Below are 25,184 nucleotides of genomic sequence, written 5' to 3'. Positions count from 1 at the left end.
CGTGAGGCTCCCCCGAAGGGAGACCCGGCGAACTTAGCCAGAAGGCCGGGTCCACCAACTCCCAAGACTTTCAGAGGCAGGCCCGAGGACCAGCACCCTACTCGCAACACATAAAGTGCCAAGCACCAAACAAAAAAAGTGACAAAACAAACAAACACGGGGTAAAATAAAAAAGGAAAGTGGGGAGAAGGAAGATGGGAGAGTGAGGTAAAGTGACCAATGTGCAATACATTGGCCGGCCCTCCGGCCAGGAAACAAAAATTCCTCTGGTCCTAGCCAAAAGGCCCGGCCCTAGAGGCAGGTGTGAAAAGTGTGTTGTGGAGATCAGTGACCTGAAGGTGCCACACGATGAGTGCCCCTCAAACACTCGTGCAATGTATGGCACCCCTGGACTGCCACTCCAGGGGCACAATGTCCACGGGCTTTTCAACAGTCCCTAGCCCCCGGTCCGGACCGGCAGCACCCTTCCCAGCCAGGAAGGTGGGAGAAGAGGTCGGGGAGAACCCACCTAAGCAGGCTCTACCCACAATCCCTATCTCTCCCACCTAATCACATTCTGGAAGTACTACCCGCTCCTTCCCGGTTAAAGGAGAAGCAAGGGTTCCCTCCAGAACAACTGACTGGGGCAGATACCACCAAATCCAGGCCAACGGCCAGGGACCCGGCCTCTTGGCTTCGACCTCATGCTTCTCTGTCCCGATCAGAAGGCTTCCACCTCCACGCCAACAGGCTTAGCGTCCGCCGACTGCCATCCCTTTCCCCCTGCCACAGGGTACCGGGGACAGTCAGCTTAGCACCACCTATTGGCAACTGATAAGAACAGATACTACACTTGATCTTAGGCAAAAGGCTGAGAAGCGACTCCAGGGGCACATGCACCATAGGCTTTTCCTTCCAAATCTAGCCCCCCGACCAGCCAGTGCAGCCCTCCACCCCTGCCTGCTAGAGAGCCCTTCAAGGTTTTCTTGGGGAGAACTGCCGCTCCAGTTAGCAGCCTCCGCCAATACTAGCCCCTCCAGACTCTCCGTCAACCCGGCAGATTTGCATGGCCTTACCCTGTGTCTACTTCAGGGCAGTACCAGCTCCTCCTACCGGATCGCTGACAGAGATAGCACTTACACCAGCCAGCCAGAAGGCCAGATTAGACCTCGGCCAAAAAGACCAAGACCAAGCGCAGCACCCATCCTCACCAGGAGCACCCTTCCAGATGGCTCAGACTCAACCATGGGCCGGCCCCCAGTATCTGTCGGGCAGCACGGCGTAGTCCCTGCTGAAACCATCCTTCCAGGTGCAATGACGTCATTGGATTGCATCCACCCTCCCCATGTAGGAGGTGCTTCAGCGCTCCGCTGACAACTGATAAGAACAGATACCACACTCGATCCTAGCCAAAAGGCCGAGAAGCGACAGGGAAGACACCACGATCAGCACGGCCAGAGTGCAATGGCCGAGCCTCGCCCTGGGAGAACCACCTTCATGATCATGGTGTCTCCCCTGCCAGGTAAGTATACAGGCATACCCCACTTTGAAGTACACAATGGGACCAGAGCATGTATCTAAAACTAAAATGTACTTAAAGTGAAACAATACCTTTTTTCACTTCTAGGGTATTGTGGGGGGTCAGGGGCTGTAGTGGGGTGTCAAGAGCTGTAGTTGAGGTCCCAGCGGCTGTAGTGGGGGTGTCAGGGGCACACTGGAACAGGGCGGGCTATGCTCTCCGAGCTTTCAGATCCTTCTACTGCGGTTGCAAAATGTCCGTAGAGTACTTGTAAGGCACTTTACATACACTCGCGGGTATGTCCATACATGCGAGTGTATGTAAAGTGAGTGTACTTAAAGCGGGGGTTCACCCCAAAAAATGTTTTTAACATGACATTCAGCCGAGTTGTCAGAATGACAATCAGCTGTTTTTTTTTATTTCTGTGCCGTACATACCGTATTTTCACCGCCGCTTCCGGGTATGTAAGCTGCGGGACTGGGCGTTCCTAATTGATTGACATCCTTCCGACCGGCGCATACAGCGCGTCACGAGTTGCCGAAAGAAGCCGGACTGCGAGTCCGCTCTATACGGCGCCTGCGCACCGACGTTCAGCTTCTTTCGGCAACTCGTGACGCGCTGTATGCGCCGGTCGAAAGGATGTCAATCAATTAGGAACGCCCAGTCCCGCAGCTTACATACCTGGAAGCGGCGGTGAAAATACGGTATGTACGGCACCGAAATAAAAAAAAAAACAGCCGATTGTTATTCTGACAACTCGGCTGAATGTCATGTTAAAAAATGTTTTTTTGGGTGAACCCCCGCTTTAAAGTAGGGTATGCCTATATGTTTGCTATATGAACTATATAGATTACAATTAAAAACAAACACCAGACGACTTTTTGACACCCTTTTACACTGGCCGGTTAGCTCAGTTGGTTAGAGCGTGGTGCTAATAACGCCAAGGTCGCGGGTTCGATCCCCGTACGGGCCATGTTTTTCACACAGTCCAGTAACTTCTGGGGACTTACATATAACAATATGTTCTCCTTCACTGTACATTCCAATACATTTGCAGGTTTTTTTTAACCTAAAAAGGTTTGTGTTTTTTCACCTTAAGGTTCCCCTTTTTTTTTTTAAATAACAAACATGTTAATACTTACCTCCACTGTGCAGCTCGTTTTTGCACAGAGTGGTCCCGATCCTGGTCTTCTGGGGTCCCTCGGCGGCTGTCTCGGCTCCTCCCTGCAAGAACTAACCCCCCTTATGAGAGCTCTCTCCCATGGGGGTTAGTTTTTGCGGGCGCTCTCCTGTCATACAGCCTGCGGCCATAGCCACCGACTGTATCACTCGGCCTAGCCCCCCGGCACGCCGCGTCATTGATTTTATTGATAGCTGTGGGAGCCAATGGCTATCAATCAACCAATGAATGAGCAGAGAAACCCAGCGCTTTCACGGGGCAGGACTTTTGAGGGGTCAGGTCAGTAAATGGGGGCTCAGAGGGGGGGGGCGATAATCCTCTGATGTTTGTAGCGCTACCCCCGGAGGAGCCGCTGATTAGATTTGGGATCAGCGTATTTAAGTTACCTCTGTGATGTGTCTAGGGGTGTTGATGGTTGTGAGAGCAGTGACGGAATGTCCAGACAGTTGGTTGACATTTTTCAATGCTTTATTTCTGGTCCAACACGACCAACAGTCAACTCAAGGTGTTGAAAAGCCTGTGGCGTGCAAAACACAACCCAAAAACTCCACCCGGTGCAGGGAAAAATGTGCACACACCTAAAGAGTGACATCACAAAAAACTGCGACGGGTGCATCGTCAGTGGTCCTCCGAAAAGGACCCGTCTCTGATCCCCCGGGGCGTTAGGCTCCTGACAGGGAAAAGAGTTACTGTGGTCCATACAGCCGAAGCCATATGGACCCATCTTGGTCCAAGCAGCCGAAGCCACAAGGACCCAACATCCTCGGAGGGACTGCCGAAACAGAACCCTCCTCGGTGAGGCTCCCCCGAAGGGAGACCCCATGAGAACCGGTGAACCTAACCAGAAAGCCGAGTCCACCAACTCCCAAGACTTTCAGAGACCGGCCCGAGGACCAGCACCCTACTCGCCACACATAAAGTGCAAGCACCAACAAAAAGAGTGACAAACAAAACAGAACACGGGGAAAAATAATAAAAGAAAGTGGGGAAAAGGAAGATGGGAGAGTGAGGAAAGTGACCAATGTGAAATACATTGGCCGGCCCTCCGGCCAGGATAAAAATTCAACTGGTCCTAGCCAAAAGGCCCGGCCCAAGCGGCAGGTGTGAAAAGTGTGTTGTGGAGATCAGTGACCTGAAGGTGCCACACGATGAGTGCCCCTCAAACACTCGTGCAATGTATGGCACCCCTGGACTGCCACTCTAGGGGCACAATCTCCACGGGCTTTTCAACGGTCCCTAGCCCCCGGTCCGGACCGGCAGCACCCTTCCCAGCCAGGAAGGTGGGAGAAGAGGCTGGGGAGAGCCTACTGACGCAGACTCTACCCACAACCCCTATCTCTCCCACCTAATCACATTCTGGAAGTACTACCCGCTCCTTCCCGGTTAAAGGAGAAGCAAGGGTTCCCTCCAGAACAACTGACTGGGGCAGATACCACCAAATCCAGGCCAACGGCCAGGGACCCGGCCTCTTGGCTTCGACCTCATGCCTCTCTGTCCCGATCAGAAGGCTTCCACCTCCACGCCAATAGGCTTAGCGTCCGCCGACTGCCATCCCTTTCCCCCTGCCACAGGGTACCGGGGACAGTCAGCTTAGCACCACCTATTGGCAACTGATAAGAACAGATACTACACTTGATCTTAGCCAAAAGGCCGAGAAGCGACTCCAGGGGCACATGCACCATAGGCTTTTCCTTCCAAATCTAGCCCCCCGACCAGCCAGTGCAGCCCTCCACCCCTGCCTGCTAGAGAGCCCTTCAAGGTTTAGGAAAGATTGTTGAAAGAATAAACTTTGCAGATACAGGCGATAGATAAGCAAAAGCAGTCCTGCTTTTGATAGTAACTCTTTCCTCGTCGCCACTCCAGCCGGAGTGGGTAAAGTGCCCCCAGACAGACCTCTCTCACAGGCCTGGCAGCCAGAGCGCCACTTAGAACTTCTGGGAAGGAACAAGTCTCTGCCACAGACTTGGCTCTGATGGCATTAAGGTTTTTAGATGAGACCTCTGCCACAGGCCTAGTGCTTGAACGTTTGGATGATAGAGCGAATCCTCCCAGTATATCACTTGGGGACACTGACAGTTTGCTGCATACAACCTGTCAGTGTCCGGTACCCAGATCCCCGATGGTTCGTTCAAGTCCCGTTGGATCACCTGCCTCCGGGTTCACCTCAGACCGATCCCCAACCGAACAGCACAACTCGCTTGGGATCTTCTCAATAGACATGGGGGACCCAGTGAGTCACTGGGGCCCCTGTACAGCATCAGATGCTCCGGGCCATGAGGGCCCAGAGTCAGGAACTCCGCGTAGCACGTGCGCTCCGGCCTGGTAGGCCATTTCGGGCCTGTGATGTGCGCACCCGGAACCAGGAACTCGCGAAGTACCCTGAGCAATGGCCTCCGCAAGGGAAAACTCCTCTAATTGGCTGCTGGAGAGAGGCGGCTCCGCCCGGACCCCTTTGGCGCCACCTACTGTCCAGAGATGAAACGGCATCTCTGGAGAACAGAATGACCCAGAGAACAGTTCAGGATTGGCGACAGCCGAATTTAGCAAATCAAAGTGAATGGGAGCAAATAACTCTACCATTCCCCAACTCAATTTAACCATAGCACCTGTACTGAAAAGTACACAGGCGCTACATGTTTTTTCACCTTAATGCATAGAATGCATTAAGGTGAAAAAACATGTACCTTTAATCCTATGCATTAAGATGAAAAAACACCTGGCAATCACAGGCCCCCAACCCCCCTGTTTTACTTACTTGAGCCCGTTCACCTGCTCGGCTCGTCCCCGGTGTCCTCTTCTCCACGGAGTCTCAGCATTGATTGGATAGATTGATAGAAGCGCAGCCATTGGCTCCCGCTGCTGTCAATCAAATTCAATGATGCGGCCACCGGGTGGTGGGACAGATTCATACACTTAGCGTCTATGGACACCGAGTGTATGACACGGGAGCATGTCCACAAGATAACCCCCTCGGGAGAGAGCTTTTCAGAGGGGGTTATCTATTGCGGGGAGGAGCTGAGACAGTCACCGTGGGACCCCAAAAGACGAGGATCGGGGCCACTTTGTGCAAAACTAACTGCACAGTGGAGGTAAGTATTTGTTATTTAAAAAAAAAAAAATTTACCTTTACAACCACTTTAATGCATTCTTTGTATTAAAGCAAAAAAAAAAAATTCCTCACTACTTACTGACCAGCCGCCATCGTTATACAGCATCAGGTTGGCTCCCCTGTGAGAATTGCTGTAGCTGTACGGCGACTGCTTTAAGGGGTATAAGGGGCGCATATGTGCCCCCTATATGTGCATATGTACTCTTTTAATGTCTCTTTAAAGCGGGGGTTCACCCATTTTTTTTTTAATCCTTGCCATACATACTGTTTTATATATATATGTTCACCACGGCTTCCGGGTATAATCTGCGGGACTGAGTGCCACGAGTTGCCGAAAGAAGCCGAACGTCGGTGCGCAGGCGCCGTACAGAGCCGACTCGCAGTCCGGCTTCTTTTGGCAACTCGTGACGCGCTGTATGCGCCGGTCGGAAGCATGTCAATCAATTAGGAATGCCCAGTCCCGCAGATTATACCCGGAAGCCGCGGTGAACATTCATATATAAAAAGGTATGTACGGCAAGGATTTAAAAAAAACAGGCGATTGTCATTCTAACAACTCGCCTGAATGTAATGTTAAATTTTTTTTTTTTGGGTGAACCCCCGCTTTAATATTACTTTACGTTAAAGTGACTCTGTCATTAGAGACGTATGGGAGGGGCTGCTATTACAGCCTTCCTTCTGAAAATGCTAAATGCCTGGCTGTATCTGTAACAGCATTTTTTAGTCCCAGTCCTTTGCTTGCCTTTATTTGGCCCTTAGAGCACTATTCCTACAACCCACAGCAATGAAGGGAAACTATTCCTCCCACTGACACCAATGAGGGGGCACTTTTCCTCCCACTGACACCAATCAGGCGACACTTTTCCTCCCACTGACACCAATGATGGAGTGATATTCCTTCCACTAACATCAATGATGGGGCACTATTCCTCCCATTGACACCAATGATGGGGCACTATTTCTCTCACTGAGACCAATGATGGGGTACCATTCCTCCCACTGACACCAATGATGGGGCACTATTCTTCCCACTGACACCACTGCTCAATTGTTAACCTTTGCAGTGAGGGGCACTGAAAGGGTATTTTATTTTTTTAGTTCTGGACATCAGATTTAAATGTATAAAAGCAGAGATTTGTGTAGTAAGTAAAATTAATACAATACATTAAAGTGGTTGTAAACCCCTCCTTACAACTTGCACCTACAGGTAAGCCTAGATTAAGGCTTACCTGTAGGTGCAAGAAATATCTCCGAGACCTACATGGTTAAGGAGATATTTGCAGTAAGGACTGCACCGATGTCTACTGCGCATGCCATTGACAACGTTACAGGCGCAGTGAGCGTGCCGTTTTTGTGAATGTTGGGTTGATGCCGCAATCCTGCGCATGTGCGGGAGTGACGTCATTGCCGCTCCGGCCAGTCACAGTGCCGGAGCGGCGATACAAGGAAGACATGATGGCGGCGGCAGAGGGGACCGAGGAGAACTTCGGGGGCTTCGATCTCAGGTAAGTCAATCATAATGAGCTAGTCATTATGACTTTCTCTTGCAGGTTTTTTTTTTATGTTTGAGGGTTTACTTCCTTTTTAATGAAGTAATATTAATACAAGCAATTACATTTTTTTAAATAATGTTTTTAAAGCATGACTGCAGTCAAGATGCCACACGATCAAAGTCTCAGCTGACTCTATATTGCATTGTAATGAGATGAACAAATCTACTTGGTTTGATTAGTCTTGGGAATCTCAAATGAAGGAACCTTTGTATAAAATATTCACATATTCAGAGCAAAAATTGCTGTATTTTCTCTGATGTACACAGTTCCTATATCATCAGTGCCGTCTAGTGGCCATAGTGCTTTTTTCACCTAGAAATTGGCCAAACAGTAGAAAAACACATTACGACCACTAGATGGCGCTGATGATATTGGAGATAATCATATTGGGGAAAACACAGCAAATTTTTTATTCTCACTGTGTGGAGTTTTTATACATAGACTCCTTAGTGTCATATTTATTTGGGGGGGGGGGGACATTTTTAGGGGTAAAAGTAATATAACAAGCAATTTGGCCTCATCATCTTGCGTGTCACTTCCTGTATGCAAATATCACACAGGAACCATGGGAAAGGAATTCTGGGTCATTTATACTAGATTAGTTTGAATTTTATTAATAGGAATAGACTCATAAAAGTGTAAAAAAAGGAAGTTATTTATTTTTAAAAAGAGAATAAAAAATAGAACCTATCAGTAATAATGTCTCCCTGAGTTGAGTGATGATGCTATAATATTGGGTGTTATGTGAGATCGTTACATTGTATTGTCAGTGAGGTCAATCCTTACCTGTTCCTCCTTAGGGAGAAACAGAAATGATGAATGGAGGAGGATGAGTGCTGATTACACAATCTCCCCCACTGCCTTGAATGACAACTCAGGGTGGTGTAGTTCTGATACTAATCACTGACAATCACACTCTTTAATGGTTTAACAACAGAATAACCATACTGTGTGGGATCCCGAATTGCACAGCCAATCTCATGATTAAGTCTACACGATGAAACATGTCGGGGTGTGGCTGTGCTGCAACCGTCTGAAGGAACGTGTGACATCACAAAGTCAAACTAGGCAGTGGAGGTTCAGGGGGACTGCAAGGAAAGTGACCATCGAGCCTCGAACCTCACATTACACCCAATAATATAATCGCTTCTCTGCCTTTTGGCTAAGATCAAGTGTAGTATCTGTTCTTATCAGTTGCCAGTAGGTGGTGCTATGCTGACTGTCCCCAGTACCTGGCGAGGGGGAAAGGGATGGCAGTCGGCGGACGCTAAGCCTGTTGGCATGGAGGTGAAAACCTTCTGGTTTGGACAGAGAGGCATGAGGTCGAAGCCAGAGGGCTGGGCCCCTGGCCTCTGGCCTGGATTTGGTGGTGTCTGCCCCAGTCAGTTGTTCGGGAGAGAACCCTTGCTCCTCCTTTCGCCGGGAGGGGCGGGTAGTATTTCCTGAATGTAATTAGTTCGGAGAGTTGGGGGTTGTAGGTAGTAGCCTGCTTAGGTTTGCTCTCCCCGACCTCTTCTCCTACCTTCCTGGCTGGGAAGGGTGCTGCCGGGCCGGACCGGGGGTTAGGGAAGGTTGAAAAGCCTGTGGAGATAGTGCTCCTGGAGTGACAGTGACAGTTTGGCTGGGACTGGGTGAAGTATCTGTCCTTATCAGTTGTCAGCGGAGCGCTGAAGCACCTCCTACATGGGGAGGGTGGATGCAATCCAATGGCGTCATTGCACCTTGAAGGATGGTTTCAGCAGGGACTACGCTGTGCTGCCCGACAGAATACTGGGGGCCGGCCCATGGTTGAGTCTGAGCCATCGGGAAGGGTGCTTCTGGTGAGGATGGGTGCTGCGCTTGGTCTTGGTCTTTTTGCCGAGTTCTAGTCTGGCCTTCTGGCTGGCTGGTGTAAGTGCTATCTCTGTCAGCGATCCGGTTGGAGGAGCTGGTAATGCCCTGTGGTACGACGGGGTAGAGCCATGCAAATCCGCCGGGTTGGCTGGCAGGGGTGGAGGGCTGCACTGGGGGGTCGGATATGGAACGAAAAGCCTATGGTGCATGTGCCCCTGGAGTGGCAGTCCAGGGGTATCTGAAGATCACTGTGTGTGAGGGACACATTGATTTAAGATACCACGGTCACTGCACCAGATACACGCTTTTTTTAGCACCTGCCTCCTGGGCCGGGCCTTTTGGCTAGGACCGGAGGAATTTTTTATTCCTGGCCGGAGGGCCTGGTCATTGTTTCACCACAATGGCCACTTCTTTCACTCTCCTCTCCACTATCCCTTCCCCCACTTTATTTTATTTAAGCCTGTGTTTGTCACTTTTTTGTCTTTTTTTGTTGTGCACGTTTTGTCACTGTGTGATTAGTAGGGTGCGGGTCCTCGGGCCAGCCCTGAACGTCTTGGGAGTGGGTGGACATGGCCTTCTGGCTTAGTTCGCCTGCTCTCATGGGGTCTCCCTTCGGGGGAGCCCCACCTAGTACTGGGAGGGTTCTGTTTCGGCAGTCCCTCCGAGGAAGTTGGGTCCGTGTCGGCTTCGGTTGCTCGGACCACAGTACCTCAGTCCCCGTCTGGAGCCTAACGCCCCGGGGGATCAGGGTTTGGGTCCCTCTTCACAGGAGGACCACTTGACGTTTCACCCGTCTGCACGTTTTTGTGAACACTCTTTATGTGTGTGCACATTTTTTCTGCACCGGGTGGAGTTTTTTGGGTGTGTTCACACGCCATAGGCTTTTCAAAAAAAAAAAAAGACAGTCCAGGGGTGCCATACATTGCATGAAAACCTGTGCAGATACAGGCACTGCCCCTTTTGCATCATCCAGGAGGAAACATCTTATCATGTTTTCTGGGAGTGCCCCTTTGCACAGGGCCTGTTGACGGCCTTGGAACCAGAACTTAAAGACTTTGTACCACAGACTGCTATTACACACTTTGGTGTGTTAAACGGACTCTTCTGTGGAACTCATTCACAGGAGGACATTGACAGTGCCTGGCGGGTGCTGTGTTGCTTTAAAGACGCTTTATGGTACGCCAGGAACCGCCGCGTACACCACCGGCAGAGGATGTCCATCGAGGACTGTCGCAGACTGATCTTCAGTCTGCTGAGAGACTATACCTTCATGGACTTTAAGGAGGAAGAGGACGTCTGAAGATTTCCCCTTCCCCCTGACATTGACATTTCTTGACACGCTTTTTTGAACTACTGTTTTCAGGGTAATGCGGCGTCATGCACGATGTGATGTTTCGGGGTTTTCACAACTCTGCGCAACACATCAGGCATCATACCGCAGAATGGGTTGAATGAATGTAATTTAATTGTATGCTTGCAACTGTATTGATATGTAGTGTATTTATGCGCTGCGTCGCAGTACAGAGAATGTACCCTGTTGAAAGTATTTGATTTTTGTATATTTGCTTTGCAAAATAAACTTAAATATTGCCTTGAATGACAACTCAGGGTGGTGTAGTTCTGATACTAATCACTGACAATCACACTCTTTAATGGTTTAACAACAGAATAACCATACTGTGTGGGATCCCGAATCGCACAGCCAATCTCATGATTAAGTCTACATGATGAAACATGTCGGGCGTGGCTGTGCTGCAACCGTCTGAAGGAACGTGTGACATCACAAAGTCAAACTAGGCAGTGGAGGTTCAGGGGGACTGCAAGGAAAGTGACCATCGAGCCTCGAACCTCACATTACACCCAATAATATAATCGCTTCTCGGCCTTTTGGCTAAGATCAAGTGTAGTATCTGTTCTTATCAGTTGCCAGTAGGTGGTGCTATGCTGACTGTCCCCAGTACCTGGCGAGGGGGAAAGGGATGGCAGTCGGCGGACGCTAAGCCTGCTGGCATGGAGGTGAAAACCTTCTGGTTTGGACAGAGAGGTATGAGGTCGAAGCCGGAGGGCTGGGCCCCTGGCCTCTGGCCTGGATTTGGTGGCGTCTGCCCCAGTCAGTTGTTCGGGAGAGAACCCTTGCTCCTCCTTTCGCCGGGAGGGGCGGGTAGTATTTCCTGAATGTAATTAGTTCGGAGAGTTGGGGGTTGTGGGTAGTAGCCTGCTTAGGTGGGCTCTCCCCGACCTCTTCTCCTACCTTCCTGGCTGGGAAGGGTGCTGCCGGTCCAGATCGAGGGTCAGGGAAGGTTGAAAAGCCTGTGGAGATAGTGCTCCTGGAGTGGCAGTCCAGGGGTGCCATACATTGCACGAGCGTTGCTGGGCACTCATCGTGTGGCACCTAGGTCACTGATCTCCACATACACCTTTTAGACACCTGCCTCTAGGGCCGAGCCTTTTGGCTAGGACCAGAGGAATTTTTGTTCCTGGCCGGAGGGCCGGCCATCATATTGCATGGTGACCACTTTCCACTCACCATTCCCACCTTCCTTTTCCCCCACTTTCTTTTTTATTTTACCCCCTGTTTGTCACGTTTTTGTCTTCTTTTTGTTTGGTGCACTGCACTTTTAGTGTGATGAGTAGGGTGCTGGTCCTCGGGCCTGCTCTGAAAGTCTTGGGAGTGGGTGGACATGGCCTTCTGGCTTAGTTTGCCTACTTTTATGGGGTCTCCCTTCGGGGGAGCCTCACCGAGGAGGGCTCTGTTTCGGCAGTCCCTCTGAGGATGATGGGTGCTTGGGTCCATGTGGCTTTGGCTGCATAGACCACTCTTTTCCCTGCCAGGAGCCTAACGCCCCGGGGGATCAGAGCCGGGTTTTTTTGTGTTTCACTCTTTATGTGTGTGCACATTTTTTCCTGCACCGGGTGAAGTTTTTGGGTTGTGTTATGCATGCCACAGGCTTTTCAAAAGAGCCCCTGGAGTGGCAGTCCAGGGGTGCCATACCTTGTACAAGTGTTTTAAGAGGGATACTTACAAGTGTGGCACCTTGGGCACATTTCCACATACACTTTTTTACCACCTGCCTTTAGGGCCGAGCCTTTTGGCTAGGACCAGGGGAATTTTTGTTTCCTGGCCGGAGGGCCGGTCATCGTATTGCACGGTGGTCACTTTCTACTCACATCTCCCACCTTCCTTCTCCCCCACTTTCTTTTTTATTTTACCCCGTGTTGTCACGTTTCTGTTTTTTTTTGTTGGTGCACTTTGTGTACACCTAATGTGTGATTAGTGCCAGGATGTTGGCTTCGGCTGCATGGACCACAGATTACCTCAGTCCCTGCCAGGAGCCTAACGCCCCGGGGGATCAGGGCTGGGCCCTTTTCGGATGTTTGCACCCGTCACAGTTTTTTATGTATCACTCTTTGTGTGTGTGCACATTTTTTCTGCACCGGGTGGAGTTTTTGGGTTGTGTTTTGCACGCCACAGGCTTTCAATAGAAAAAAAATAACAGAAATGATGAATGGAGGAGGATGAGTGCTGATTACACAATCTCCCCCACTGCCTTGAATGACAACTCAGGGTGGTGTAATTCTGATACTAATCACTGACAATCACAATCTTCATTGGTTAAATAGCAGAATTATTATACTGATAAACAAATTGAGTAAAGCTGTGTTCATACAGGGGTGATGAGGTGCCATGGCGATTTCTGTTTACTGCAAGCTGCTTCTCGTGTTAAAGCGGATGTTTGCTCAAAAAAAATATTAAAAGCCAGCAGCTACAAATACTGCAGCTGCTGACTTTTAATATTAGGACACTTACCTGTCCTGGAGTCCAGCGGCGTCCGCAGCAGAGGACGAGCGACCGCTCGTCACCCTGCTGCTCCCCCCTCCATCCACGCTGAGGGAACCAGGAAGTGAAGCGCTCCGGCTTCACTGCCCGGTTCCCTACGGCGCATGCGCGAGTTGCGCTGCGCCCACCGATTGCCTCCCGCTGTGTGCTGGGAGCCGAGTGTTCCCAGCACACAATGGGGGGAACACCCTGAAAGGTGTCAAATGTGACACCGGAGGGGGGGAGGGTGCCGATCAGCGCGACTTCACTTTAGGGTGGAGAACCGCTTTAATATAGTTAGTAACACGCCCAAATCAGTTTACAGAAGGCAGTGCGACCTGTAAAAACAAATGGAATTGAGTCGCATGAGTGTGAAAATCCGATTCCAGCGTGGACAAAAAAAAAAGGGTCCTGCGATTTCAATGCAATGCGATTTCAGCCATACAAACCATAGGGCTGAATTTGTATTGCACAGACATCGTATTTGATGTGCACAGCAATGTGGTGCGAACCGCATGTGATGTCTGGCAACTAGGGATGAGCCCAACACCCCCCCGGTTCAGAATGCAGCAGAACAGGCAAAAAAATAGTTTGAACACGTGTACACCATTAAAGTGTAAGGAACACGAGGTGCCGTAATTGCACTAGTGTTTTTACCGGCACTTTTGGTTTTTGGCACCTTGGTCACGTCACCATACCACCTTTTTTACACCTGCCTCTAGGGCCGAGCCTTTTGGCTAGGACCAGAGGAATTTTTAATTCCTGGCCGGAGGGCCGGCCATCGTATTGCACGGTGGTCACTTTCCTCTCACTCTCCCATCTTCCTTCTCCCCCACTTTCTTTTTTATTTTCCCCTGTGTTTTCACAGGCTTTTCAATAAAAATAAAAAAAACAGAAATGATGAATGGAGGAGGATGAGTGCTGATTACACAATCTCCCCCACTACCTTGAATGACAACTCAGGGTGGTGTAATTCTGATACCAATCGCTAACAATCACAATCTTCATTGGTTAAAGAACAGAATAATTATATTAAGTTATAAGGTGGAATTAAAAGCATAAGAATTTTTGTTCTCATTTGGGGAGATTTACCTTATTTTTCTATTCTGTAGCTAGAAGAGGAAGTGAAGGATTCCCTGATTATCATCTGAGCTGGTGTCCCCATTAGAAGATTACTCCTCTATTCCTGTGCTGGGGACAACTCAACATTTTTGTATTGGTTAAAGGGATATTTAGAGAAGGCAAACACCTAATCCCTCTCCACTCCATCCAAAAAATAAAAATAAATTACCTTTTATTATCAATTGTAATTAAATTATAGAGTACTTGGGTCTAAGGTCCCCGAACCAAAGAGCCAAGAGGGAGCAAAAGGGGCCAATTAGGACTATAGCGGTACCGGTGTAGAATTACAAATTAAGATAGAAATATGTAAAAAAATGATACGTTTTTATTCCACAAAACATGAACATGACAGACAATTACAAAATTAAAATAGTCACAACCGAACAACACCAAAACAGAGGTCCCCGGTAGGGGAAAACATTGCGATGAGTTGAAGGTTGAGGCAGTATCTCAACTAGTTTCGCGGGTTATCCCGCTTCGTCAGGAGAAGATCTCAGGCAGGTCCGCCGATGGGGTACAGCAGGCGGGGCCAGACAAAACCCCCATGGTGGCCAAGGGGGGACACATATATGGAGGGACCTATTTGTCTTGTTAGTAAGAAAGGTAATGGTGAGTAAATGGGTCCCGGGAGCAGGAGCCCAAGCAAGGCACATATTGGGGTACAACTGTGCTACGTGAATGGGTGTACGTTGTTGAAGGGGATAAAACCTTGTCCCAACGGTGCATCAAGGTAATGATGCAGCCAGTTCACTAGGCTGTGTAAAGCCTCAGCCATCCCGGGGTCCAGCGATTGTCTCCAGCAATTGTAATTAAAACAAAGATCAAAGAATATATAATAACAGCTTTTTCACACTGAGAAATTGACATTGAAGATTGAAAACCACCTGTGCTGTGGCCGGTTAGCTCAGTTGGTTAGAGCGTGGTGCTAATAACGCCAAGGTCGCGGGTTCGATCCCCGTACGGGCCATGTGTTTTGTCAAAGTTGCTTTCAGTCATTTCTAGTGACTGAAAACAATATGTTCAACTACACTGTGCATTCAAATTTGCATTTTTTTTGCCTTAATGCATTTGTAGCGCCCTGCTCCCAAGGGGTGTCTGGGTCAATAGTTGGGCCCCGACCTGTTGAATTATATACAACTTTGCCTCTGTTCTGGCTATGGTACTGCCTGGTAGTATTTTTCCCTTGTTGCCTGTAGGTGGCGTTACCACTTCAGGCCCATGTTGGAACGCAGGTGTACCATGGTGTATCGGGTGTCCCTCCTCGGCAGCGGTGCAGTGGGAGTGGTGACCCTGCTGTGCATGCTGGGAGGGGATACTTAAGGGGCAGACGCGGTCTTTCGGGGCCTTTTGCCTCGTGGCCCTCCTGGCGCGAGGTGTGTGTCTTGTGATTATTAAGCCTTGGGGCCATGCTGGCCCAAGGCTGCATTTCTGCCTGGTAGGCCCAAGTTATCCTGGCTGGTGCCTACACTTTCATCGTTCGCGGTCCGCCAAACCGTCGGACATCTGGCGATGTTCGCGGTGGTCCGCAGTGTTACATGGGTAAGAACTTTGACCTATGACACATCCATCAGGTGGTGCAGGACAGCCAATTGAGACATTTCACCACATGGACATACCCCTACCTTATAAATAGACCTGATCTGGCGGCCATCTTACATTCTGCTGTTTGTCAGTGTAGGGAAAGGGTGCTGTGTTTGGAGCAGGGACAGGCTGTATCATTTCAAATAGCTATCTTAAGATCCACAAAAGTCATTTTAAGGACTGGTATAGGTGTGCTTCTTGCTCTAGTATATAGGTGTCTAATACATTCATATACTTTTTGTCAGTGTAGGGCGAGGTTGGCGTTTCCAGCAGGGACAGCATTTAGCGACACAAATCGCTACCTAACAGGTCCACAAAAGTCCTTTCAAGCACTGGTATAGGTGTGCTACTTGCTCTGCACTGCAGTACATGATAACCCCTGCAGACACACTTAACCCCTTCCCTGCCAGTGTCATTTACACAGTAATCAGTGCATTTTTATAGCACCGATCGCTGTATAAATGACAACGGTACCAAAATAGCATCAAAAGTGTCCGATATGTCCGCCATAATGTCGCAGTCACGATAAAAAATCACAGATCGCCGCCATTGCCAGTAAAAATAATAATAATAAAAATGCCATAAAATTATCCCCTAGTTTGTTGACACTATAATTTTTGCGCAAACCAAACAATATACGCTCATTGCGATTGTTTTAACCAAAAATATGTAGAAGAAAATATATCGGCCTAAACTGAGGAAAAAATCTTTTATTTTTTATTTTTAGGGGGTGTGAGGGATTAGCTCTTGGGGGTCACCTTTTCTGAAATCACAGTCTGTAAGCAGGCACTTTCTTTTAAGTCTGGCGGATGCCAGCTTTTATTTATAAACGGTTTGCAGATTAAAATAAACAAAACAATAAATTAAATCCTTGCCGTCCGGCGCTAAACTAAACAAACAGGATCTCCTCTCTATACAGTGTGGGGCTAGTCCCTGACACCCACAAAACATGCAGTAAAGCAAACCTTTTTAGTCCAGCACTCAGCGCTCCCCTCACTCAGGTCCCTTCCTGAGTTTCAAGCCAGAGCCCTGTTGTGCTCTCTTCCTGGACATTTAAAGTCCAGCTGATTGTGGACTCCAGTGGACCCAAACATCCGGACCGGAATCCTAGCCAGGCCCAGAGGCTGTAAAACCCGGAATGGATTCCGGTTCAGTCTCTCATGATAGAACGTATGCGAGGTGAAATGTACCTATGATCATGTATCGCACCTCGCATAGCGTCACAGGGGATATTTATTATAGCAAAAAAAATAAAACCGCAAAGGTGATCAAATACCGCCAAAAGAAAGCTCTATTTGTGGAAAAATAGGACTTCAAATTTGTTTGGGTACCACGCCGCACGACCGCGCAATTGTCAGTTAAAGTGATGCAGTGCCGAATCGCAAAAAGTGCTCTGGTCAGGAAGGGGGTAAATTCTTCCGGGGCTGAAGTGGTTAATAATGTTTAATTAATGTTTTTAAAGCATAACTATAGTCAAGCTGAGTAAAGATGTCACACGATCAAAGTCTCAGCTGACGTTATATTGCATTGTAATGAGATGAACAAATCTACTTTGATTTGATTAGTCTTTGGAATCTCAAATGTAGGACTCTATGCACGAAATACTCACATATTCAGAGCAAAAATTGCTGTATTGTCTCTGATGTACATAGTTCCTATATCATCAGCGCCATCTAGGGGCCATAGTGTTTTTTTTCCATTTGAATTTAGGCAAACAGTAGAAAAACACATTAAGGCCACTAGATGGTGCTGATGATATTGGAAATAATCATATTAGGAAAAATACAGCAAATATTCATTCTCACTGGGTGGAGTTTTTATAATTTAATTGTGGGGATAATTATGGCAATTTTTAGGTGTTAAAGTGATATAACAAGAGATTTTACCGCACCCTCTTTGAGTGTCACTTCCTGTATGTAAATATAACACAGGAATCATGAGAAAGGAATCCTGGGTCATTTATATTAGATCAGTTTAAATTAGGGTTGTCCCGATACCGATACTAGTATTGGTATCGGGACCGATACAGAGCATTTGCGCGAGTACTTGTACTCGCGCAAATGCTCCGGATGCTTCCCCGATACTTTCATTTTTGTGGCCGGAGAGGAGTCAGTGTCTAGGGAAGGTAGGAGAGGGCGGGCGGAGTGCAGGCGGAGTTTGGCTGTAGAGGGGGCGGGCAGCACACGCTGGGGGGGTGTCCGGCCGATTCTCCCCTTCCGCGACTGAAGAGGACAGTGGGCGGCATGGCGGTGACAGGGAGGCAGTGACACACAGGCTGAAGCCTGGCTTTGTGAGGGAAGTGCAGCACTTGTAGTATACACAGAGGAGGGGGAGGCGGCTGCGGTCTGCTCGGCTGTGTGACTGTGAGACAGTCACAGCCGAGATTTGTCAGAGCCGCGGCTGGGTCTCGGGTGTGACGACGGACCCCCCCTCCCCCGCAAAGCCAGGCTTCAGCCTTTGTGTCACTGCCTCCCTGTCACCGCCATGCCGCCCGCTGGTCATCTGAGCTGCCGAGGTGCACAGCATTACGGGTCTGAAGTGGGGGGATCTGTATTGTAGGAGGGGGGGTGTCTTTATTGTAGGGGGGTGTCTATTGTAGGGGGGGGGTCTATATTGTAAGGGGGAGGTCTGTATTGTAGGGGGAGGGGGTCTGCACTGTAGGGGGAGGGGTCTGTGTAACATGTCAGCAGCTGAATGTCCCTACACTCATATTGGTACACCCTGCACTCCGCTGCAGTAAGCAGCAGCAGACATCTTGTTACACCCAGCCTGAGCTATATGGGCTGGGTGTAACAAGATGTCTGCTGCTGCTTACTGCAGCGGAGTGCAGGGTGTACCAAGATGGGCGTTGCAGCATTTTTTTTTTTTTTTTATAAATTCAGTGTAAATTTTAGCAGCATTTCAGTGCCAGCTACCTGTCAGTGCAATCAGTGCCCACAAGTGCCACCTATCAGTGCAATTAGTGCCATCTATCAGTGCCCACAAGTGGCACCTATCAGTGCAATTAGTGCCATCTATCAGTGCCCACAAGTGCTACCTATCAGTGCAATTAGTGCCATCTATCAGTGCCCACAAGTGCCACCTATCAGTGCAATTAGTGCCATCTATCAGTGCCCACAAGTGCCACCTATCAGTGCCAGGCACCTATTAGTGCCCATCAGAGCCAGTCACCAGTCAGTGCCCATAAGTGCCGCCTATTAGTGCCAGTGACCTGTCAGTGCCACCTATCAGTCCCCATTTGTCAAACTTCCACATGACATTGAAAAAAAATATATCGTATTCGGTATCGGCGAGTACTTGGAAAAAAGTATCGCTACTTGTACTCGGTCTTAAAAAAGTGGTATCAGGACAACCCTAGTTTAAATATTATGAGAAGGAATAGACTCATAAAAGTATAAAAAGGGGCAATTTTTTATTTTGAAAAAGATAATAAATAATAAAGCCTATCAGTAATAATGTCTCCCTGAGTTGAGTGATGATGTCATAATATTGGGTGTTATGTGAGATTGTTACATTGTATTGTCAGTGAGGTCAATCCTTACCTGTTCCTCCTTATGGAGAAACAGAAATGATGAATGGAGGAGGATGAGTGCTGATTACACAATCTCCCCCACTGCCTTGAATGACAACTCAGGGTGGTGCAATTCTGATACTAATCACTGACAATCACCATCTTCATTGGTTAAAGAACAGAATAATTATATAAAATAATATGGGATACAGAGTTTTGTGCTCATTTGCAGAGTTTTCCCTTTTCTTCCTATTCCACAACCAAAAGAGGAAGTGCAGGATTCTCGGATTATTATCTGATCTGGTGTCCCCATTGGAAGATTTCTCCACAATTCCTGTTCTGGGGACAACTCAAAATGTGTTATTGGTAAATAGGATATATAGAGAGGGCAAATCTCTGTAACACCTAATCGCTTCTCGGCCTTTTGGTTAAGATCAAGTGTAGTATCTGTTCTTATCAGTTGTCAGAGGAGCGCTGAAGCACCTACATGGGGAGGGTGGATGCAATCCAATGACGTCATTGCACCTGGAAGGATGGTTTCAGCAGGGACTACGCCGAGCTGCCCGACAGATACTGGGGGGCCGGCCTATGGTTGCGTCTGAGCCATCTGGAAGGGTGCTCCTGGTGAGGATGGGTGGCTGCACTTGGTCTTGGTCTTTTTTGCCGAGTTCTAGTCTGGCCTTCTGGCTGGCTGGTGTAAGTGCTATCTCTGTCAGCAATACGGTAGGAGGAGCTGGTAATGCCCTGAGAGTAGATAGGGTAAGACCATGCAAATCCGCCGGGTTGACGGTCTGGAAGGGCTAGTATTGGTGGAGGCTGCAAACTGGAGTGGCAGTTCTCCCCAAGACAACCTTGAAGGGCTCTCTAGCTGGCAGGGGTGGAGGGCTGCACTGGCTGGTCGGGGGGTTGGATTTGGAGTGAAAAACCTATGGTGCATGTGCATGCCAGAAACCTGTGCAGATACAGGCACTGCCCCTTTTGCATCATCCAGGAGGAAACATCATATCATGTTTTCTGGGAGTGCCCCTTTGCACAGGGCCTGTTGACGGCCTTGGAACCTGAACTTAAAGACTTTGTACCACAGACTGCTATCACACACTTTGGTGTGTTAAACGGACTCTTCTGTGGAACTCATTCACAGGAGGACATTGACAGTGCCTGGCGGGTGCTGTGCTGCTTTAAAGACGCTTTATGGTACGCCAGGAACCGCCGCGTACACCACCGGCAGAGGATGTCCATTGAGGACTGTCGCAGACTGACCCTCAGTCTGCTGAGAGACTATACCTTCATGGACTTTAAGGAGGAAGAGGACGTCTAAAGATTTCCCCTTCCCCCTGACATTGACATTTCTTGACACGCTTTTTTTGAACTACTGTTTTCAGGGTAATGCGGCGTCATGCACGATGTGATGTTTCGGGGTTTTCACAACTCTGCGCAACACATCAGGCATCATACCGCAGAATGGGTTGAATGAATGTAATTTAATAGTATGCTTGCAACTGTATTGATATGTAGTGTATTTATGCGCTGCGTCGCAGTACAGAGAATGTACCCTGTCAAAAGTATTTGATTTTTGTATATTTGCTTTGCAAAATAAACTTGAATATTGCATGTGCCCCTGGAGTGGCAGTCCAGGGGTATCTGAGAATCACTGTGAGTGAGGGTCACTTTGATTTAAAGATACCACGGTCACTGCACCAGAACACACTTTTTTTTTTGTTTGTGTTTGTTTTTGTTTTATAGCACCTGGGCTTTGGCTAGTTACAGACAGAAGAACAGGAAGTGAGGATTTCTCAGAAGAAATAAGGACATTTAAAAGCAAAATGGAAGGATGAGGTAAGTGAAGGAGGACTGTACTGAGGTAAAGGAAGCTATTTAGAAAAAAAAAAAAAATTGTACCTTTACAACCCCTTTAAAGTGGTTGTAAACCCCACTTTTTGACTTTTACCTACAGGTAAGCCTATAATAAGGCTTACATGTAGGTATAAAGAATATCTCCTAAACCTGTACGGTTTAGGAGATATTCTCCTTGCAATGCGCAGGGTGGCCGGCCCTTGCTGGAATGAAATCTCCCGTGACGACATCGCCGCTCCAGCCAATCACAGCAGTGATGGAGCAGCGATACCCGGAAGACACACCGGAGCAAGATGACATCTCGCTCGGGGTGGACCAGGTAAGTTCCCTACACCTCGTTTTAAGGTAAGTATTTCATAATGAGCTAGTATGCGGTGCACACTAGCTCATTATGGCTTTTACTTTTCAGGTGTAAAAAACAAAAAAACAAATGCGGGTATACAACCGCTTTAAAACAAAGATCAAAGAGTATCTAATAACAGCTTTTTCACACTGATATTGACATTGGAGACCACCACTTCTATGGCCGGTTAGCTCAGTTGGTTAGAGCGTGGTGCTAATAACGCCAAGGTCGCGGGTTCGATCCCTGTACGGGCCATATGTTTTGACACAGTTAAAGTTTCTTTCAGTACCTTCTAGTGACTGATAACAATATGTTCAACTACACCCAAAATTCAAATACGTTTGCAGTTTTTTATTTTTTTTCTTATAGTTACATAGTAGCCGAGGTTGAAAAATTACACAAGTCCGTCAAGTCCAACCTATGCACTACTTGCCTTAATATCAATTCCAATATCATTTTAAGTTATATAGTAGAGGGGTGCCGGGGGGATGAGTGTGAGATAATTATCACCCCACAAAGGTACCTTCCCATAAAGAACATATACCAAACTAGAACACAACTGAGTGGGACTTTACATGTACCTTGTAGGGTTTAAAAAATGCACAAATCAAAGAGATTTAAAAGTAAAATTAAGCAAAATTTTATCTTACACATACAAGTAGTTAGGTTAAAAAGTTAAAGACAAAACTGGTTAAAATCACAGTTACAATTTGGTTGTCCAAGGTGTTGTTATCCTGGCTAAGAAATCCTAAAAATCGTCCCACGTGTTTCATGGGATTACCCGCTTCATCAGGGTCTCGGATTATAGTACAAATTATATCAATACTGTAGTGATACATAAATCCCTTTCATGCCTAAGCCTATTGCTTGCAAGTTAAATTCTGGATTTTTTGCTAGAAAATTACTTAGAACCCTAAAACATATATATTTTTTTAGCAGATCAGAGACTCTAGAGCACTGATGGCGAACCTTGGCACCCCAGATGTTTTGGAACTATGTTTCCCATGATGCTCCACTACACTGCAGAGTGCATGAGCATCATGGGAAATGTAGTTCCAAAACATCTGGGGTGCCGAGGTTCCCCATCACTGCTCTAGAGAATAAAATGGCGATCGTTGCAATATTTTATGTCACACGGTATTTGCGCAGCGGTCTTTCAAACGCAATTTTTGGGGAAAAAAGGCACATTCATAAATGAAAAAAATAAAAATAAACAGTAAAGTTAGCTCAATTTTTTGTGTAATGTGAAAGATGATGTATACCCAACATGTCATGCTTTCAAATTGCGCACACTCGTGGAATGGCGACAAACTGCTGTACCTAAAAATCTCCATATGTGACGCTTCAACAAAAAATGTGACGGTTACCCGGTTAGAGTTACAGAGGAGATCTGGAAATTTGCTCTCACACTGACGATCTCGGCTATACCTAACATGTATAATTTGAACACCGTTTCCATATGCGGGCGCAACTTACACATGTGTTTTCTTTGATGTGCGAGCTCGTAAGGACGGTGGCGCTTTAAATTTTTTTTTTTTTTACATTGTTTCTTTAAAAAAAAATTGTATCACTTTTATTGCTGTCACATCCTTTGTGACAGTAATAGGTGGTGACAGGGCGATTTTGAATACTGTGCCAATGGCAGCCGAGTAAACCGGAAGTGACGTTGTGACGTCGCTTCTGTGTTTACACCTAGGAGACACGATTGAAGTAGTTTCCGGCTTCCTTTCAGTCTTACTCTAGCTGGCGGCAGTGCCAGAGCACAGAGCAGGTCTCCCGTGGGACGGGAGGCCCGGAAGAGTGGCGGAAGGGGGAGACATCCCCTCCCTTTGGGATAACAGCCGAGTGGCTTTTAGCCGCATTGGTTATTATCCCTAAAAAGCCGACTGCCCGCTCTAAAAAACTTTACCGGGGTATTTATTAAACTCTACAAGATGTAAAGTCCCAATCTGTTTTGTTTTAGTTTGGTATATATCTTTTTTAGTTAACCACTTGCCGACCAGCCATAGTATATGTAGCACTGACCCCCGAAGGAGCTGCCGGTTTAATTTGGGCCTGCACTCTACCAATAAACCCCACTAACTTGGCTCAATCAAAAACAAAAACAAAAATAAGTGACAAAACTAGACAAACACGGGGAAAATAAAAAAAGGAAAGTGGGGAAGAAGGAAGATGGGAGAGTGAGGAAAGTGACCAATGTGCTATACATTGGCCGGCCCTCTGGCCAGGAAACAAAAATTCCTCTGGTCCTAGCCAAAAGGCCTGGCCCTAGAGGCAGGTGCTAACTAACTTGGCTCAATCCCCTTGGCACAGCTGTGATGCAATGCAATACAATACAATGTAAGACAATACAAAATACCTGTATTATAACCCCAGGATCCACTGACTGCACTTGGAGTGAGAAAAACAGTACGCCACAACAACTGGATACTTAACCAGAGATATATTTTACTGTGAAATATGCAAAGAAGTGATTACAGTAATTGTGCTGTCATCCCAACGTAAGACGACAGCACAATTGATTTAAACATAAGCTATTTGAAAACAGTATACATAAACATTTTATACCTGGGAGCTCCCCCTACTTTATTAGCTATGCGTGAGATCTCACTTAAAGTACTTGGTCTTGGATCTTCTTTTCTTCGCTAGCTAAAGTGATTTGTAATCCACAGTTTTGATGAGTCAAATTGAAGTGAAAATGCTCCTGGTGTAACTGCAACAACTATTTTAAAATCGCTTGAAACGTCAAATTAGATAGGCCTCAAGCCTTCTCAGTGTCAGTTTCTCTGCTCCTCTGTGGAACTATAAATCCCAGTGAGGCCTGTATATGAGTCTAACTGCGTGTAAACTTAGCAAACTGTGGGTCGTGACCCGCTCACCCACTGGATCGGAGCTCCGGGTAGTAACTTTTGTTCAGGGTCCTGTGACTGCAACTTGCTTCTCCGTCAGCTCCGTTCAGCTCCGCTGGATGGATCCGGTTCTCCGATGCTCGGATGAGTGTCTCTCGGTCTCTGCAATCCGGCCACCGTCCCTCAGGCACCCTCAGATCACTTGCCCCAACAACCAGGATTGTTTTCCCCTGTCTCTCCTCGTCTCCAAGGCAACCAAAATTTCTCAACCAAACATCTCTCTGCATTACCAGTATTTGGGTCTCTCCTCGTCTCCAAGGCAACCAAAATACTAAAACAAAACATCTCTCTGCATTACCAGTATTTGGTCACTAGATGGCTCCAAATACTTAAACATAGCAATGTCCATAGACGTTGTATTAAAGTATGCAAACACACATCAATATACAAGAATGTCAGCGCTACATATATATATATATATATATATATATATATATATATATATATATATATACTGTGACAGGACGGCTCTATTGCACGAAACAACGTACCTGTATGTCATTTCATGCAACTCGACAGTGGATCGTGCGGGCGCACCGCTGGAGGCGTGCGCAGATTGGCCAGAAGGGGAGCCAATCAGAGAGTCTGGAAGACACGATGTCTGCTGGCCACCCGCGATCACTCCGCAGAGAGGCAGAACGGCTATCTGCTTATGTAAACAAGGCAGATCCCCGTTCTGACAGGGAAGGTCACAGAGGTCATCTGTTCCTGCTAAGTGTGAACACAAATCTCTGTGTTCTCTGTGTTCATCCAGTGAGTTGCAAGTATGCACATTCCATGTGAGAGAAATAACCTATTAATATAACAATTTTGTGGGGGAAAAAATGGAACATTTATATTGCAAAGAATTGTGGGGAAAAAAAGTACAACTTCA

The 25,184-nt window shown here is 47.5% G+C and overlaps 5 non-coding genes and 6 pseudogenes across 5 annotated transcripts; 8 read left to right on the top strand and 3 right to left on the bottom strand.

Moving 5' to 3' along the window:
* Positions 1-731: 731 nt before the first annotated feature.
* LOC120933998 lies at positions 732-862 on the bottom strand (annotated as a pseudogene).
* Positions 863-1,332: 470 nt separating this feature from the next.
* LOC120933867 lies at positions 1,333-1,509 on the bottom strand (annotated as a pseudogene).
* An 888-nt stretch (positions 1,510-2,397) lies between these two features.
* Positions 2,398-2,471, top strand: TRNAI-AAU. Its single transcript has one exon. It is a non-coding gene; the product is annotated as a tRNA-Ile (tRNA).
* Positions 2,472-4,203: 1,732 nt separating this feature from the next.
* On the bottom strand, positions 4,204-4,340 carry LOC120933943 (annotated as a pseudogene).
* Positions 4,341-8,103: 3,763 nt separating this feature from the next.
* Positions 8,104-8,235, top strand: LOC120934163. The gene has a single exon (XR_005748312.1). It is a non-coding gene; the product is annotated as a U8 small nucleolar RNA (small nucleolar RNA).
* A 247-nt stretch (positions 8,236-8,482) lies between these two features.
* Positions 8,483-8,611, top strand: LOC120933936 (annotated as a pseudogene).
* A 2,433-nt stretch (positions 8,612-11,044) lies between these two features.
* On the top strand, positions 11,045-11,173 carry LOC120933927 (annotated as a pseudogene).
* Positions 11,174-15,005: 3,832 nt separating this feature from the next.
* Positions 15,006-15,079, top strand: TRNAI-AAU. Its single transcript has one exon. It is a non-coding gene; the product is annotated as a tRNA-Ile (tRNA).
* A 4,133-nt stretch (positions 15,080-19,212) lies between these two features.
* Positions 19,213-19,344, top strand: LOC120934149. Its single transcript, XR_005748299.1, has one exon. It is a non-coding gene; the product is annotated as a U8 small nucleolar RNA (small nucleolar RNA).
* Positions 19,345-19,612: 268 nt separating this feature from the next.
* LOC120933945 lies at positions 19,613-19,716 on the top strand (annotated as a pseudogene).
* Positions 19,717-21,582: 1,866 nt separating this feature from the next.
* TRNAI-AAU lies at positions 21,583-21,656 on the top strand. Its single transcript has one exon. It is a non-coding gene; the product is annotated as a tRNA-Ile (tRNA).
* The last annotated feature ends 3,528 nt before the right edge of the window (positions 21,657-25,184 follow it).

Source organism: Rana temporaria, chromosome 3 (assembly GCF_905171775.1).
Source record: "Rana temporaria chromosome 3, aRanTem1.1, whole genome shotgun sequence".
NCBI classification, from domain to species: Eukaryota; Metazoa; Chordata; class Amphibia; order Anura; family Ranidae; genus Rana; species Rana temporaria.
This window is presented reverse-complemented; position numbering and strand designations above follow the sequence as displayed.